General features: G+C 41.1%; 1 protein-coding gene across 30 annotated transcripts in view; it reads left to right on the forward strand.

Annotated features, from left to right (window-relative positions):
- Positions 1-3109: 3109 nt before the first annotated feature.
- ptprdb (protein tyrosine phosphatase receptor type Db) overlaps positions 3110-17780 on the forward strand; it is a 141481-nt gene continuing 126810 nt past the window's right edge. For 20 of the 30 annotated variants that reach the window (XM_034887132.1, XM_034887184.1, XM_034887219.1 and 17 more), the window contains exons 1-2: positions 3113-3219; positions 3385-3498. The gene's annotated coding sequence lies outside the window, so the exon portion shown is untranslated. Of the gene's footprint in view, positions 3220-3384; positions 3499-17780 lie in introns of all 30 variants that reach the window. The other 10 variants (XM_034887305.1, XM_034887313.1, XM_034887353.1 and 7 more) reach the window with 4 other exon arrangements.

A 17780-nucleotide genomic window follows, 5' to 3' on the forward strand; every position in this document is an offset into this window, starting at 1 on the left:
TGCGGACGGTAACGTAACATGTGATAGACATGGATCTCACTGTGGCCTTTGACCTCAATCTACTTTCTCCATCCATCTTCTCTCCTCTCTCTCCTGTCCTATCACTTTCCTGTCATCCTGTCTCTTTTTGCCCTCATGCCGGAGAGTGTCCAAAAGCCAGTTTTACCTCTTTTACAGTGACACGGGTCGGACCAGGGTTATCTGACCCATGTTCAGCCCTTCGTTTTGTCAATTCAAACCAAGCAAGTCAACATGGTCTAATCCCTGGTCATGACAATTCAGATCTGACCAGGAGTTATGCATTATAATGACTTCACAAGCAGGAAATTGGAGAGGAGTTTACAAGTCATATTCAGTGAACAGCTAAATGTTGTCACATACTCCAGTCCAGCTGTACACCACCAGAACTAGTGTTTTGCACTTGGATTCCACATTGTACGGTAGGGTCTCTGCAGCCTCTCTCTGCAGAGAAATTCACAGACAGAGAGAGAGAGAGACGTGCATAAGAGAAATAAAGGTTATTTTATGATTGTTTTACAGCGATTGCGTTTTAAAGCACAAATAATGTATCCTCTTTTTGTGGAGAAATGCACTTATAGTGTCATTCTCCTCTGAATTTCATTAATTGACAGTGTAGCAGTGAATAAGGAAGTAGGGGACTCTAATATCAATTTATGTGTAGTCTCGCATTGCCAGACCTATCTCTCCAGCGCTGTGGAATAAGGTCTGGCTACACCACAGAAACATTCCAGGATCGAAGAAAAAAATGCCCGGACGTGCTGACAGTTGCTCTGCAAAATAATCTCTGGAAGGAACTCGTTTGTGGAAAATTTGCAGCCCGCAAAAGAAAACATCACATAAAATATTGAGTTAACTGTTCACACAAAACAGAAATGTGAAATATTTCAATAACTGGACACATGGTTAAATGTAATTTGCTCTAACTAGTGAAGAGGCGTGTGTACTTTGTCCACAGCAAGCATTTGTCATTGTATGCAGGGCACTGGTGCGGTTTGTGGTTGGTGCCACAGTTCTGGCATGTTCGTCCTCTGAGTAGTGCACAAACTTTTTCCCAAGTATATAAGCCCAGCTGGTTTAACTGTTCATTCCCTGCTGATACAGCTTTATATTTCCTTCCTTCTTTTTAACACATCAGCACATTTCAGCGCTGAAGATCTGGTTAACATTAAGCTTCAAATGCTCCTCAAAAAAGTTCCACAGAATGTCAGGCCTCTGCAGATGTTCCTAGCTTGTTTAGCTTCATCCTATAGCTCCTCATTATCTAGGTAAAGACACATTTTCTGTCTAAATACTGAGATAGCCATATTCAAAACTGGATTGGAACTGTTCATTGTCGGTAAATGGGATGCCATTTTGTCTGTGTATCTGCGTAGGCACGCACTTTTGTTGTTCCCCGTAGCCACCTAGCTTGCTCCAGCTAGCTGCTTCCCACTCACCAGTCTGCCGATAGACTCACGTCAGGCACAGAGCGGGTCTTTTATCACTGCTACCATGTGGTGTTATTTATGAATCAATGATGAGGACTTGAGGATATATCCAACGTAACTTTACTTCCATCGTAGGACACATTACACACATGCAGGTATGACTACGTCATTCATATAGTTAATATCCCTCCGCCTAGGGTTGTAACAATAACAAAAAAACTACAATACGTTTATGTTTAAAAGCATGATGAGGAAAAAGTTTTGCAGTGACCCGTGACAACTATGAGCCCCCCGGGTTCAATAAAGTATCTCTTCTTCTTCAATGAGATAATTTGTCCCTCCCTGTTGTTAGTGACGTTGTCTGGTCATATGCAAATCACATTAAAACTGGCCCGCGTCCAACCCACCTCACCACCTGGGTTGTGAAGCTGATCCAACCCTGGCTGAGCCCTCAGTGTGAAAGGGGTATTTGTGAGTAGCAGCAATCAACCAAGCCAGGATTGCAGTTAATGAAAGAGAGGATCATCAGGAGATGGTACCCAAACCTTTTGCTTGCAGAATATTTGATATGAAATTATCATATGAAAGTGAAATAGAAAAAAAATATATAACACTTGTAAAATGAAATTCTGCTGTGGTTGGCAATGTTGCCTCACACCAAAAAAGAATTGGTTTGAAAATGAAATATTAGATGTACGTATTTGTATTTTTTTTTTTTTTAACTCTCTCTAATGTGAAGAAAGGAAAGTTTCATATGTGTGATTTGGACATTTTATTTTCTGCTCTCCATGTTGTCATGTTCTTTTTCCTGAAAATGTCAGACAGTATGTTATACCATGATGTAGACTACAGTGCTAGTTCTCAAACGAGGCGTTTTTAGAAATCCAGTTGTTACATAAAGGACTGTTATCACTGTAGGAAAGCCTTGTATGGGTAATTTGGTAAATGTATAATCTGATATACTATTGACATATGGCTATAGTACCATGTTGCTGGCTTTCCTTTATGTTTTCTCTCTCGTCTCTCTCTATATATATATATATTCCCATGGAAATGGTGTAGCCGAGGTGGTGAGCCACAGATGTTGACGCATCTTGTCCCATAATCAATTCTGTTAGTGAATTATGGGTGTAAACTATACCCAGGCTCAATAAACATGTGGCGGAAATAAGTGGAGGATTTTTCAATTAAAGTTCCACTCTCTCACACTGCACCTCTCTCTCTCTCTCTCTCTCTCTCTCTCTCTCTCTCTCCCTCTCCCTCTCCCTCTCTCTCTCATTTGAATTCAAAGGGGCTTCATTGGCTTGAAAGTTTCAATAACAATGTTGTTAGTCAAAGCTTCAACATGAAATGTGTCCAAATATTGGGACAAAATACGAACAGTTATACATCTACTTGTATGGCCAATATGAAACACAAATATGAAAACAAACGTTATTAAGCAACATGAAGGGGGAAACAAAACAAGAAACAATGATAAAATAAATTAAATTCTAAGACATCTTAATAGGACTTATTTGCTAAGAGAAGATTGGAACTGATTAATTTATATACAGTATATATTTTACTTATGTTATTTTCTCTCTCTCCCCCCTCTCTCTCTCTCTCTCTCTCTCTCTCTCTCTCTCTCTCTCTCTCTCTCTCTCCTCCTGAGCTTATCTCGGTGCGCATCGTCAGCATCAGTTTGAAGTGAGATCTGACAGCCGCTACCTTGCCCGCTCCTTTTTCGGTTCCTTTCACTCTCTGGTTATCATCGCAGCTCGTTAAAGAGGTATAGGCTACAGTTTCGGATCAGTGGGCTAAACGTGTGAAATTATTGGTGTACTTTTTGGGTGGTGGGGGGGAGGGGGGGTTGACCTCAATTGCCGCCTGGGATGTAAGAGTCTATGGGCTGACGTGCTTTCTGTCATTGTGGTCTTACCTTTTCTCTTTGCAGTTTGAGTCGGGACTGTGGGAGCGCGTCTGATCGCTGTCTCCAACTTGGGGTGAAGAAAGACAGGGGAAACTCCTCGGGATTCTCCGTCCACCGAGCTCTTTTCCGGATATTCTGGTGAGCACACTTTGACCAAATTGCTGCTTGATTTTTTTTTTAATCAATTTTCCGGGCAAACGTCTAAAAGTAGTAGCCTACTCGATCTTTTTCTTTGCTGATTTTAAACGGGCGTGTCTAAAAGACCCGGGCACTTTTGTCTTCTTTTTAAATATCAGCGTGATTCATGAATCGTTTGCTCATGCCAAGAACTGAAATAGACAGCGTAGTATCGCAACTCGTTCACTACTTCTTTTAAATGTGTACCCCATGGCAACGAAGTTCGCGCTTATTAGCCTAGATGCTTGAAAATGAAACGTGGCCATTTGTGACAATTATCAGTCAGTGATTCCTATCGCGGAGGGTTAAAAGAGTAGAAAACAGCCGTCCGGGGTGAGGGAGGTGGGGAGATGTTAGATGATTGGGGAGGGATTGAGGAGTGTGAGAAGAATTTGGGGGATCCCTCGGGGAAACGCTGCTTCCCTTTCTTTTATGAGAGGGATTGTATTACTCTTTTATTTCACTACTATGATGGCATTGCCTGATATTGTTTTAAAACCTCTACTTGATATGCTATTGTCAGTGCCATTGCTCCCAACATCCTACGGTGCTGCTGGCTCTGCTGCAGGCAGAAATCAACGGGACCATTTGCTGCTTTTTATTGTTGTTTATCAATTAAGCTTGTCTATAATGGAGATATCACTCTTCCTTCAACATAAAACATTGCTCTCCCACACACCATCCGTTAGCATCTCACCTCCCACATAGCCACACTTGCTGTCCACAGCCGATAATCTGGTTATGTGCCACCATTTGCACTAATAGAGAGTCCCTACTTAACGTAATGACAACTCGATCTGTCAGCCCATGCACAACAGAGGGCCGCTTAAAGGCTCATAAGCGGTGTCATCAAGGGCAGATTGAGATGCCATAAAGACACAGAGGACACGAAAAAGTGCCTGTGGAGGTTGTTTGAATAGTTTGTGATGTGTTTTATTGGCAATGTACAGTATGGGGCTGTGATTGTGAAACATGTACAAGAATGTGTGTCTGTGTATGTGTGTGTGTGTGTGTGTGTGTGTCAACCAGCTCTGCTCAGTCATGTGTATGCAAGGAAAGAATAAGTGAGCAAAAAGAAAAGAGGGACACAGTGAGAGAGAGAGAAAGAGAGAGAGAGAGAGAGATTATGCTAACTCAAAGTATTGGAGAAAGAGAGGAAAACCCATGTAAGCAGTTTTTCTTTTAGCTTATATATTTATATATTTAGCTGTCAGGGCATTTACTGATACACAGTAGGTTTTTTCTGGCTTTGACATGCTTGTCACCAGCATGAGATTTATATAAAAGATGGCTACTGCTTGTTTTAACTTAGCTACGTGACTGCAAGATAAACAAGGGGAGGCTAAGAGGATTGACCAGACAAGACCACCAACTGAAATGCAAATGAGGCTGGCTTATAACTCAGGTAACATGAGAGGAAATAACATTTTATAGGGTCCGCTGTACTGTGTCTCCAATTACTTTTTGCAGTGGCCTAAAAAAGCTACAAGTGAAAGCGCAGGAAGAAATGATGCGCCGCTAGTGGGGTGAGCTAATAGACATTTGATCGTCAGAAATTATCTCATGTTTCTAGCTATATTAGTAGTAATGTATCAGAGGAAATGTTTTTCAATCGGTAAGTGTTTGTGTCATCCTTCCTCAGTTTACATCCTGTATTCTCTTTAGCTTTGGTCAAGGATTCACACAAATGTTTCAGTAATGGTTTGACACTCATTGTAGATATAGCCAGGCAATCATGCAATGAACCGATCATTTAGCTTTGGCAACCCCAACTATCAGTTTTTTGTCTGGTCAAAATGAGATGAAGTATTCTCAGATGATGTGTTGACACGGGGTCACTGATGGCAGTCACGATAATGATGATGATGGCAGTGTTGCGCTGGCTCTTTATAATACCGATCATCTGACTATCACTGATACTGATGATAAAAGTAGGTGCATTACATCATGGTGATAAGGGTGTTACAGTGCTGCAGTCAAAAGGAGGGCGCTACATCTTACACCAGAATAAGATCAAATAGACTTGTTTTCCCAGAATGCTCTTCATTCTAAAAGCTGGGTGAGTTAAATTGGGACAGAGACAAACACCGAGTTAAGGAGCTCTCCGAGAAGCGGACAAGTTAAGTATATTTTGACAGTAAGAAAGAATGGACGGACTAGTATTCAGTGTTGTTATTGAGATGGTGGGCTGGCAGCATCATCACAGTCTTAAGAACATGACAGTCCGTGCAAAATGGTAGCGGCATACAAAGCCAATCCTGATTTTTTCATGTGACAGATTGTGTTTTTTTTTTTTTTCCTCCGGTTGTTGTTTGTTCTCTCAGATGCAGACGCACTAAATCACACATACCAGACACATTCTCAATCAAATGTACTTATGCGCATTATCTATTTTTTAACATGGACTAATATGACAAAAAAAGCGTACCCAATACCCAAAAACACATTGATGCAGGCCTTGAGTCCCACTTGCCCACACACTTAGGTAAAACCTTTTTGTGTCTTGGACGTATCAACCCATTCTGTCATACAGTATAGTCCATGGCCCTGGGCTTAAAATATCTACGTACAGACACACACCACAGACACACACAGTTTTAGCAGGGACAGCCCTAGTGTGCTGGCACCAAACCAAAGAGCTGGTGATAACGAGGTTGAAGTTAGTTAGGATTTTAGCTGCGCCTCAACCTCCTAACACCCTTTCTAAATCTGATTCATCCCAAAATGAGATGTTTTTCCAAGAGAGGGAGATGAAAACATTCTCTCTCTCCCTCTCTCTTTTTCTCTCCCTCCCTTCTTCCCATGCCAAATACAGTTGGGCTCACACCCCCTCCCCCTTTCTATTACTCTCATACTCTCACACACTATCTGTTTCACACCCCGTTCCTCCCTCCCGTTCTCTCACATCTTTCTCTTCTCTCCTCCCTTGGCACCTCGATGTGTTTCTCTTTAATTGAGATGCATTTCAATGTGGTGCAAATTAGCTTTATACAGCTCCGGTCTATACTTGCAACCTGTGCATGTGTGTTTGTGAGTGTGCCTGTGCATGTATGTGCACACTTGTAATCTATATATATGTGTGTGTGTGTGTGTGTGTGGCTGTGTGTGTGTGTGTGTGTGTGTGTGTGTGTGTAAAGAATTCCCACAGTTGAAAGTGAAGGCGCTACCTTCCTGTTTGTTTTCTCTAACGTGTCTCGTGATGCCTCCTCTTTCCCATTAACTTACATTTTTTGAACAGCATTACGAACATTCACTGCATGGGACTCCTTAAGCGTGTGTTTTTGGCTGGAGGAATTAACTTGGCCCCCCCTTCGAAATCAGATCTGTGCATCTGAGAGATGACGGTGCATGGCAGCTCATTAGGGAGAGGGTTGGTAATCAGGAGGGTCGGGAGGGGTCATGTTTCAGTTATGCAATGCATGTCTTCTTCAGCTGATTTGATCTGGTGCTCTTTGCTAAAGGCAAAGGCTGGATGGGGACATTCTGGACACGGTGCAGGGTGACGGCACAAATGCAGGGTAGCTAATGTATTAAAAATCATGTTTTGCGTAACAAGCAAATCCTCGCAAGTTTATGGGTTCATGTAAGTGTTCTCTTCTTTTGAGAAACTTGGAAATTATCTAAAAAATGTGAATGCTGGTTTCTAACCTGGGGGTAAATATGAGGTGTTACAAAATGATTAGCAAGATGGGGGGAAAAAACAACAAAAACATTTGTGCTATACAACTTTAGGTCTCTTTTTGATCTTTCCCTTATCTTTTCTTTTTTTAATAATGAAATACTGGATTGTTTTAACTTTTCATGCCCTTTTTAAAATACTTCAAAAAAAAAAATGAGATAAATATTCTTTAGTTAAACCTGTGATACGTGTAGAAGTACAAGTAGTAGACATTGCTTTTTTTCAAGGGTTTATTTCCAAAGAGGTCAGCAACCACTCAACATGCAGCCTCACCATAACCTTTCTCTGTGATAAAAGTTCAGAAGTAATAGAGTTACATTGATTTATTTATCTCACCCAGTGGCAGTATCCTGAAGCAGGTTTTGCCAGGTGCTCTCTGGTATGTGCATGTCCGTGTGTAGGCATCGGTGTGCAGTGTGAACATGTCATGGAGCATTTTGTGCCACTTTTTAATCATTTAATTTAATAATTTTTATCACTATTAACTTTGTGTCTGTGTGTGCGTATGTATGCACACACGCATGTAAGAGAGCGAGAGGAGTCGTTAGGGAGAGTGATGCTGACAGTGGGGTGACCTTGGGGTTCCCAGTCTTCCTCCTGTCAATGAAGGGGATGACTTAGTGCCTCCCACCCAACCTACGATGGCTCATTTATTATCATTAGGCACACAGTCAAAAGATGCTGCTCAAGCCCTCAAAACCGAGTCTGCGGATGTGTGCACTTGTCTCTGTGTGTGTATCATTGAGAGTGAGAGACAACAGGACAGAGAGACAACTCTTATCTCTTGTGATAAGTGCTGCTGTCTGAGCATATGTGTCTGTCAGCTTGTGTCTGTCACAGGTGTGCTTGCCTTTGTGTTTGCTTCCGAACGTGCATTTACACAACTCTTGACGCTGGACACATTGCCTGTCAGTCCACATCTGCCTGTGAGTCACGCCTCCCTGCCTGCTGACCATGCACCATAAACAACAGTTCATGTCATAACCCTAACCTTACGTCACCTCAGGCAGTGAGTAACATCAGTGGTATATGGGTGCATCAGGGAGGCCTCTGTGCTATCGTTTTTCAATGTGATGGATGGAGACTTCTGCAGGCCAGTCAATACCCAATCTGAGCCCCACTGTCCTGATTTAAGATACAGCAGCACCCAGGTGACACACTCAGAGGCACGCCACTTTAATCACTCTGAGAATCAACTCTACACTGCCAAGATTGGTGTGTGTGTGTGTGTGTGTGTGTGTGTGTGTGTGTGTGTGTGTGTGTGTGTGTGTGTGTGTTAGTATCTCACTCAGTCAAGCCCTGCTGTAATCACACAACGATCGGCAAGTGCCTACACTTCTGACAGAGTTAACATTTCTTAGGAATTTAAAGGGAGTTACATAAATAACGTTCACAGGAGAGGATTTATGCTACTTGTGTAGCTTGAACGGCAACAGATAACATACACATAGAGTTATCTTAAAGGGAATACAATTTGTATGAGCCTTGTGTCAACTGAAACATCTCATACATTAACCCTGTCTCCTACCAAACCCACCCTTTAAATTGCTTTGCCAAATGGATGATATGTAATTGTGTTTGGTTTAAATTCAATGTTGAGAGGGAGAGAGAGAGAGAGAGAGAAAGAAAGAGTGAGAGAGATGACATGTGTCCCACATGTTATGTTGGTTAAAGAGGGAAATATTGTGGTTATGATGAAATAATATTAAAATCAATGCATTCATTCAGTAAGTTACTTTTTCCAAACAAGCCATTACACCCCAGACATACATCAGCTACCTAAACAAACCCTTAAAAACATAATTTATTTGCATCTGAAACAAATTTTTATTGGACATGGCTGCATTCACATGTGTCCAAATCTATTGTGTTTTATGTAAGGATGGAAAAGTGAGAATGCTTCGTGAGGGTAAGAGTGGGCAACTTAATTTGGGTATCATCAATGTGTACAATCTTCCTGCTGTTTTTGGTTTATGAGCGCATCATGCAGGAGAAAACGCTTTAGTATGTGCGGTAATCAAGGGAAGATTGTGTTTGAATGAGTGAGCGGTTGCTTGTCCCTACTTTATCAGAGAGTAATCTGTTTGCACTGGTTCAAATTGTTCCTCCTTGACATGTCATCATTCACATACATGCACAACACATACTTACTTGTGTACATAGAAACACACACACACACGCACAGACACACACACACACACACACACACACACACACACACACACACACACACACACACACACACACACACACACACACAGCCAGCTCCAGCCCCTCCACATTGGCTGTTAGTCTAATTTATGAGGTGCCGTTAATTTGGCCTAAACGTTCGTTGCGAGACCTCCCTCCTCTCTCATCCCTGCATCCGTCCTTCTCATCTTCCCTCTCATCAGTCACTCGGCAGAGTAAATCAGAGGGGTGGTATTGCACAGCAGGCAATACATAGACTGGACACCTTGACTAATATACCGCTGTCCTTCTCCCTCCCACTCTCTCTCCCTGTCTGTCTAACTCTCTCCATCCCTCTCTCCATCTCTCTTGCCCGCTGTCTAAATCAAACTTGGCTCCTCTCTTCTCATCTGTTCCTCTTGTAGATTGGCCACTTCCTCATTACTATCTACACTTCTTTCACCTTTCCTATGCTTGTTTCCTGTGCCCTTACTCTCCACCCTTCTCCTTTTCCCCACCCACTGTCTCTCCATAATTCTGTCCTCTGCCTTCTTCCTCTCTAGTCTCTTTCTTTCTCAATTTCACTCCCTTACCTTTCTTACCTTGCCTTTCTCCTCTTTGCCTCCTCCCCCATTCTGCTGTTCTCATGTTAGGTGCAAATTTAGAACAGAAGGCATGAGGTGTGTGTGCGTGTGTGTCTGTGTGTGTGTGTGTGTGTGCGAAAGAGAAACTAGATGAAAGCTTCTCAGAGTCCCCATACAGCACTCAGATGGGCCTGATTAAAAACCTAAAGCCTTTCATCCACATTTAGGATTCACATGAAATCAGATATACACACTCAAATGCAATCAATCACACAAACACACTCACATGAACACATGCATTTACACATTAACACACACACACACACACACACACACACACATCTTCCTTTCATTTCTCTCTTTTGCTCCTTTTACTCCCTAATTCTGTCTTTCTCTTTTTTTTCTCTTTCTCTGTGTCACACTCTCTGAACCACAAACATGTACTGTAGTGACCGGCTGTGGGTGATTTTTTTCCTGTTACAATGGAAGTGAACAGAAAGGGCTTAAGGCACCTGAGACTCCCTCATTGCTTTACGCCACATTGTTCTCCTTAATTCCATACACGGCACACACTTGCACAGGGAGTAACCCTGTGCTGTATGCATTGTTCTGGACTGCAAGGCACATCGATACATCACTGTGCATCCCTCCACCTCTTTCTCTTGCCTCTTGCTGTCTCTTTTACATCTTTCACCATACTCTAAATAGTTCACAACAACTATTTTGATAATTGATAATGGTGTTTGTTTAAGAAAATAAAAACCTGAAATGTTCAGGTTCCAATGTGATTAACTGCTTGTATTCTTAGTTAGTTCAATTAGTATTGGGGTATGAATAGTTGTTGGATAAAACAAGACATTTTTATTGACAAAAGTATTAATTGATTAATTAAGTAAATTGTCAGATTATTTTATAATTTATTTAATTGTTAGTCGCCGCTCTAAAGAAAGCAAGGGTTAAATAAACATAAAATGTAACCCGGAAAAAACTTTTAATGAAATTTGTTGTTGCATACAATACCAACAATCATACTGATATATCCATGATAGCCTTTGACACAAAATATAGAATAGAATCACAGTTGGGAAGGCTTTATAGGTATACACATGTAGAACAGAACAGTTAACCAGTGTGTTTCAGTGGGAGCTCTTTACTTGTTAGATAGATATTGCGTACTCGTCCATACAACTGATTTGTGAAATGTAATTCACTAAGTAGTACATTCAGGTTGTGTTCTTTGGGAACAATCAGAACTTATCAGATTCTGAAAATACTGGCAGCTCACTAAAACAGTCGGGCAAGTACAGATGAATGAATTATTACCAAATAATACATTATTTTCAATTAGTCTTTTCGGGGATTGCTCGACACAATAATTATTTTACTCTTGAAAAGAATTCAACACGAATTTAATGTAATAATATATGGATGTAGACATGTGAACAGCACCTCCTTTATTTCACAACTCTGCATTCACCAGGGTTCAACACTTTCAACTTCAATAAAAATGTAATGACGGACATGAAATTTGCAAATTAAGTACGGATTTGGTGCATTTTCTTGTGTGAATCCATTATGTGGCTGCATCCCTGTGAGATCTCTGGGAGGCCGGCCAAGTGTCTCTGGCTGAGCCATCTCTGTTCGCTGTGTGCCTGTTCAGTCAGCCACATAGAAGATGGATAGAACCACCAGTCTCCTCACCCCTCTAGTTGCACCAATGTAATCAGACCTCAGCAGCCATAAAACACCGGCTATGGACACACTGCCTTGCCTGCTGTCACACATACACAAACACACACCCACACAGACACCCACACGTGGAAACAGAATCCCAAGTACACAGATACAGACAAATGAATGCAGGTGTAGACTTGTGCACAAGGACAGATTCTGGGTGTGCAAGTGTAGACACAAGCTTCAAACACACAAATGTGAAAGATTGTTTACATTGACTCAAACATGCATATCTGTATGCATTGACACATATAGGTACACACACACTGAACTTAAGTTTAGGCGTCAAGTGCTGAGTGGTGAAGATCTTGCTCAACATGTCCCACTCTGCTGGGGCAGAAAGGATGTCTTCTGGCCCAGGGGGGGTCTTCAACATGTTGCTCATCCTGCTATTGTGTGTGTGTGTGTGTGTGTGTGTGTGTGTGTGTGTGTGTGTGTGTGTGTGTGTGTGTGTGTGTGTGTGTGTGTGTGTGTGTGTGTGTGTGTGTGTGTGTGTGTTTGAGTGCGCAAGTGTGTGTGTGTTATATGAAAGCTTGTGTCTTTATCTCCCTCCCTCACTGTCTCTTCCCCTCCATCACTCTTTTAGCACCTCTATCAGTGTCTGTTTCACCCCTCACCACCGCCTGCGTCTCGGGCCATTTTGGGTCTGTTTGTCTTTTTGTTATCCTATGTCTTTTGTTCTTCTCCTCAACAAACTAAAACTCAGTGGCTCCCTTATCCATCTCGCCGTCACTCTCTCACTCCAGCTTTGCGGTGTGAACAATGGTGGATGACAGCTTGAGGTGATTTACTGCTGGATCCTGTCTCTGTCAGGTGTCGAGACGAAAGGAAAGCAATGAAGGAGGGAAGAGAGGGAGAAGCAGATGGAAGACAGAGCAGTGCACATGGAGATAAAGAAAGGGGAAGGAAATAAGAAAGAGAAGATTATGCAGAGGAACCTAGAATGAGAAGTAACATTTTTAAAGAGTATAGACTACAAAGAGAGGCTACACTATGTGCCTTTAATTGTAGTTTTGCAGAATTTCTCTACACTAAGACAGAACTCAGTCTCCCTTGTCTCTTGCTTTCCTTCTTCTCTCTCAGTTTTTCACCCGAACAAGTGAATTCATGCTCTCAGGTCAAGGTGAAACTTGCATTCACTCTGACCTAAAATAAATTTGTTTTCCTTTGTAAATGCAAGATTTTGCTGATCTCACATTCTTGTTTAAAACCGACTTTCTCGGCGGTTCAGTGCTGAAGGTTTTGTGAGGGGTTAAAGTTGCGGCAGAAGGGTCACTGTGAATGTGTTTAACCCACTAAGAGACCATTCATACTCTGTAATGGCTCCCAAGAGGAAACACATACATACAGTACATCCTCAAAGACCAGGCTGACTGTCTTTGCAACAGAACATTTATTTACATCACATACATACACACACATTACTTTTGCTGCGCTTGTGAGGGCCATCCATTTATCACTGTTTTTCTGTCATTCTACTATTATTAGTCACTATAATATAATTCACAGTGGCAGGATGCATTGCATGTTGATCAATTGACCCTAATGGAACCAAACTACAGTAAACTGAATCATCTATTATGTCACTTGTACGTCATTTTCTGTAGTTATTCACTTCCTCTTTGGCATACACTAATTAATGTTTCCATTGGTTCCATGGTTACATGGTCAACTAAACTAAAATAGTTCCAAAAACATGTTGTGGCTACCACATATTAAATTAATATTGAACATCCAAGTTGGTCATAATACAAATTTCACATTAATTCAATAAAATGCTTTCAGTTTTTCATGTACAGATTAATGTGCAAACATCTAGTATATTAGCTGTTGCTGAGAAATTGCTCATAAAGTGCAACTGCTCCACATCCTGTTAGGACAAAAATAGCCTTGCATCATAACAACACAAGGGGCTGCACAGGTGTGGGAGTGAGGCTACAGGTAGTGGTGAGAAGATGAGATACAAACCAGCATCTCCAGATTGAAGCCTTATCATGCAACAAGACACTGCAGTTTATACTGTACTCCTATTAGGAAGGATTTTACAACTCTGCAAAGTGGTCAGCAATAATTTGCTCCTTCGTCTAGACACCTCTGAGTAAAACAGCTGGATTAGCATGTCGTCACATAGCACAAGACTATAGATTTACAGACCAACACTGCATTCCCCACAACACCAATTCATCTATCTATAAGAAACATGCAGATGATGTGTGTCTGCAACTGTCTTTTGCAAAGTGACTTTTAGTATTCAAATGTGACTCTTTGATCACACCAGGATGAATTTATTGTCAGACTTGTACACCCTGTGACTGGTGGTCAAGTTCACACTATGTAAGTCTTTCAGTGACAAAGATGCTGGCAGCAATGTCAGTACATTCTGGACACCTAATGTCATTAAAACATGGCTCATCTTCAGAAGACTCCTGCTTACAATGACCACTTTTTTCCAGATAGAGTATAACAATGGTAAATAACAATGAATGCATTGTTCAGACTATTATTATTATTAATATTATTATTAATATTCGATTTAACCATTTGCAATGAAGAGTTGATACTAAAACTGAGTATCTCAGTATTCAAATTTCAGACTTATTGGTGGACTTAGGTCTAGCCACTCAGAGTTATGAGGAATTTACCCCAAAATGATATGTAGCATGTAGTATTAGCACGTGCCTGATTTAGCTTCCTTTTCACTCCCACTACCTTTCCCTTTCAACAATCATGGTCTTTCCGCTGTCCCGTGCATGAGCATGTGGCTAGTTCTGAGACACTGTGTTTGTTTCCCATTGACAGAGCCACGGCTGTGTATGAACACAGGATGTTGTTTTTTTCAGCGCAAACACATAACAAATAGCTAGCAGGCCTGCCATGAGGAGATATTTGCTGAATTTGACAAAAAACATTGGATTTGAATCACAAATTCCACCTTTTAACCTGTATAACGTAACTGTTTTCATATTTCATTGTACTGTGTCCCTATTGCAATAAACAGCATGCCTGTATTTCACAGGTAAATAAAAACTCTTCATAAGATTTGTTCTCCCATGGACAGCAAAACAAAAACACTCACATTTCCAACGCAAAAATGTTCAACACAAAAACATGGAAAACGTGTGTGCACGCATGAATGGCCACATTATGTGCTGTGGAGGAAAAAACAGAAAACAAATGCGAGAGAAAACAGAAAAGGAGATGGTTTGAGGCACCCATCTGTCAGAGAAAAAGAGGAGAAACGGGCTGAGAGACAGACAGAGTTGAGAGAGTGAAGGCGGGGAAATTGACTAACTGCAAACAGCATGTGAAAGTACAGACATGGGCTGTGAGACAGTCACAAAAAACAGAGGGAGGAAGCAACTGAGTACAGAGACAGAGAAGACACAGATACAGGAAGAGGGAGTGAAAGACGGCAGCCTGAGAGAGTGACAGAGTGCAGTCCTGAGAGGGAGAGTGTGTGGGTGAATGTGAGAGCAGTGCTAGCTAACTCGTCTGTCAATCTGAATCTGTGATTGACACCTAGGGGTCCAGTGCTCCTCTGTTAGCCCACAGGCTCTCCCTGTCAGCATGTCAAGGTCAGGGTCACACACACACACGCACACACGCACACACACACACACACACACACACACACACACACACACACACACATAACAAGAACACAAGTTTTGTGAGAGACAAACACATCCTTACATGATATGAAAAAATTGTGTGGTTGTGCATATGGACAAGGAACCTTTTTGTGTCTACACACACACACACACACTCACACACTCACACATGCACACACACACACTAACAGCAGACACACATGCAGGCGCAGTCTAGCAGAGGTGAGGTCTCCTGTTGGGTGCACTCTTGCTGACTGGACCTTAACCGTTGACATACTGTATGACCTTTGACCTTTACACTGTCAGCAATACATTCTTTAGCCGGACCTATCTATCAAATCAGTGCGTTCTTGCATGTGTACGTGCATGCGTGTGTCTGAAAAAAATGAATGACCATAGTATAATTTCACTAACACCAAATATCTTACCTTTGAAATTAGAACAGACAGAAAAACAAAGTATTTTAACGACGTTTTCCCCCAGTTTTCCACATAATCGATAAAAAAAGCTAATGGCCATAGATCATTTAAGCACAAAAAAGCTTGGATTTAATTCTGAAATTGCTGTTTATACATACATAATTATCCATGTCCTTGTAGGTACACTGTAGGGGACAACATTGTTATTGAGTTATTGTTTTCATTTTTTCTCACAGTGTGAAAGTCAGGTGAAAACCTTCTTTTATGCATGCATATAATTAACATATTTTATATTGAAAGACATTATCAAACCAAAAGCCAAATCTGTACATATTTAATTGCAGATGGATTTGTTTGCATAATGTACTGATATAGATTTTTTTTTTAAGTATTTTTTTTAAGTATTTACAGTATATTCATGGTTATTTAAAAAATGTTTAGGTTTACTTTGAATGTGAATAAGAGCAGATTATGTTTTCTCTCACAACCTGATCTTAGATACGTTTTTTGATCCTCATTGACCTTCCCAAAATTCACCAACCAATTTGAGCTGCAATGTCAGTTTTGAAATAACACATATGCATTTCATAACACATTTCATTACACTTATTTTAATCATTGCAGGAACACCCCTACATTAGAAGTGGTTTGGAGACTGCTGATCTGTCTAAGCAGCTTTCGTTAATGGAAGATGTGATGTGTTCTTACTTGACATGTGTCTGTGTAGATTTCATGTCATTTTTTTAAATATTACATGCACACACACATTATCCTAATGAGGGGGAGTGTCCATCTGTCAGTCTGTATGTGTGTGTATGTTTAGGTTTGTGTGTTTACCAGTAGGGGTTTGTGACTAATGGGGTCATTATTGATGCTGAGTCAGGAATACCGCTGATTGCAATGGTTGGATACCGACCTAACGAGTGTACAAATTCACACCTCACATGTGCATACACACTCTCTCCCTCTGTGTCTCTCTTACCCACACACACACACACACACACACATTTTCATTTCTTTCAGGCTCTCATAGGTGCACTTATACACATAAACCTCCCACCTCAGCTAATTAACTTACTCACCGAGCCATCCCTCTCTCAACCTCTCTAGACCTTCACACACACACACACACACACATATACACACACACACACACACACACACACACACACCTAAAACGTAGCACACTGTAAGTACACACACTGGTACATACAGTACTTACTTACTTTTTTACATAAAGATGTAGGTTACATTACACAGTTAACAGATGGAAAAGTTTATTTGGTTAGAAACAGCTGTGAGAAAACCCACTCCATTATGTGTTCACAGGCAAATATCCAAGGCTCAATGATATAAGCCATGTTCCAAGCATTACATCAGACAAAACCAGTGCTAGAAATGGGCCAGTATATTGAGATCATTGTCCACATGAGTACCCTTACTTACTTCTTACTGCATGGTGAGTAGGTACGTACACACCCCCGAACACCTGCGCAACGCAGGCATGAACGGGTTTGTATGATATCATGCAAAAAGTCATGGCTCCAGACTTTGGTCCAGGCTGAAGAATCTGAACTGTTCCAAAGATTGCCATGCCAATTTTTACAGACATTCATGTTGCCCAGAGGATGAATCCGGAAGACTTCAGTGATTCCTTCTCTACACCTCTAGCATCGCCATTAGGTCAACGTTTCCACTTCTGTAGCAAAATATTTCTACTACAAGATGATTGGCACACATTTCTGGTACAGACATTCATTGTTTCCAGATAATGTCATAGATATAGAATAATTGTTTTATATATCTACGGATGATGTCTCCTGATGACATTGATGATCCCCTGACTTTTTTTCTATGGTCACCAGCAGGTTGACATTTGTAGTTTTCAGTTTGCATCAATTGGTCATAATTTGTCCTGTACTTTTGTGTATATGTAACAGTTTTGTTTACAATGCATTTTACAGTCTCATAGAACTGCTAGCATGATTGTAGACTCACTTGTCAATCTGTCTTGTGTGAGTCTTTCAGTTGTATAGAAGTGCAATAG

This window comes from Etheostoma cragini, chromosome 2 (assembly GCF_013103735.1).
Source record: "Etheostoma cragini isolate CJK2018 chromosome 2, CSU_Ecrag_1.0, whole genome shotgun sequence".
NCBI classification, from domain to species: Eukaryota; Metazoa; Chordata; class Actinopteri; order Perciformes; family Percidae; genus Etheostoma; species Etheostoma cragini.